Genomic DNA, 1,857 nt, shown 5'->3' on the forward strand with positions numbered 1-1,857 from the left:
GTGCTTTTTTCAGTTTCCGTCTACTAAATTCACTCACAAGTCTTTGGTCGGCCCGAGGCTATAGTAGAAGAAACTTGCCCCAGGTGCCACGGAGTGGGACTGAACCCGGAACCATGTGGTTAGTAACCAAGCTACTTACTACACAGTCACACCTAGATATACGAATTCGTGGTATTGTGCCTATGTATAAATACACAAATATATGTAGATAATAGTATATATGTATAGAAACCAATATGTACAAATATATCGAAGCATATGTATCTGCGCGCACACAAACACACGTGTACGTACGTATGTATGTATGTATGTATGTATGTATGTATGTATGCATGTATGTATGTATAAACAGTCTTTATCTCCAACTTAACAGAATACCCCGTTATTTACCTTAACAGGACCTGTCATATGGATTCATGGTGCATAAAATCATTGGTATGTATATCGTTGACAGAGGAGAACCGTCTGTTACGTCTACCGGAACTGCCAAATAATGAGATTTCGTCTTGATTGGTCTCATCCGGTAGCGATATGACAGCTGAATTCCGCTGTCAGCGATTTATAGAATTTCACTGGCTATTCAGGTACTCATATCACAAAGCACCAGTGAGTTTGTTAAAAAAAATAATTTAATTACTAGCTACAGATACAATATTAGTACCAACAGTCAATATTTATCTCCAAATTAATGTGGACGCTGTGTCTGAGCACAAAATACTACGTTCTTTACGTTGCAAGGTCTTCTAAAATGGATTCGTGGTGCATAAAAGCATACTTATTTATATTACAGATAGACGGAAACCGGCTGCTACACCACATCTGCCAGACCTGCCACAGGATCTTTTTTTTTTTTGAGCTCGTCAGTAAGAGATGTCCTGTAGAGACAAAATAACCGAATCTTTCTGGCGACTTGTGACATCAATGCTCTATAGACATTGCAGTTCTATACATCGTTTAACTATATACATACACATATCCATACACATATGAATATATGAGTATATGTGTATACATTGTACACACACACACACACACACACACACACACACACACACACACACACACACATATATATATATATGTGAATGGGTATGTGTATGTAAACAAGTAAACGATATATAGTGTTTCAGCGTCTACTCAGCCACCGACGCCATGAACAGAAGCGACTACATTAGTGACCGATGCATCTGGCTGCTAATCATCATAAGGAAACTCTTTGATTGCGTGGTCTTAAACAAGCGGCAAAAAATCGCTAAGGAGGTATAGCCTGAATCTCAGTGTGCTCCACCATCGACACGGTCCTCTCTCTTCGACAGCCATAGTAGAAGTGCCGAGGGCAAAGGCAACCACTCTATATCAATTTTATTGACATCACTAAGGCTTTTGACTTCGTTTCTAGAGACGGCACGTTCAAAATCCTTGCTAAGATTGGCTGCCCTTCAAGACTTTTCAGGATAATCCAATCATTTCCTTTAGATATGAACGGTGTCATTCTTCGGAGTCGTTCAACATATGCAGTGATGTGAAGCAGCGCTGTTTGTTCGGCCCACCCTATTTGTCATCTTTTTCGCAGTCATGCTGAAACACATATTTCGAACGTCAACTGATGTCTTCCTCAACAACAGATCAGACGAAATCCAGGATTCATCAGATACTCATCAGAGAACTACTGCTTAAGGATGACGTAGCATTGACAGCGCACTCTACGGAGCAAATGTAGTGCCTCTCGACACATACAAGTGCCTCTCCCCTACAGACAAGAGCCAAAGTTTTGTGAGGGAATTTATTTGATTGAAACTGAAAAAGACCCGTCATATATGTGTGTGTGTGTGTGTGTGTGTGTGTGTGTGTGTGTGT

Source organism: Octopus bimaculoides, chromosome 9 (assembly GCF_001194135.2).
Source record: "Octopus bimaculoides isolate UCB-OBI-ISO-001 chromosome 9, ASM119413v2, whole genome shotgun sequence".
Lineage (NCBI taxonomy): Eukaryota > Metazoa > Mollusca > Cephalopoda > Octopoda > Octopodidae > Octopus > Octopus bimaculoides.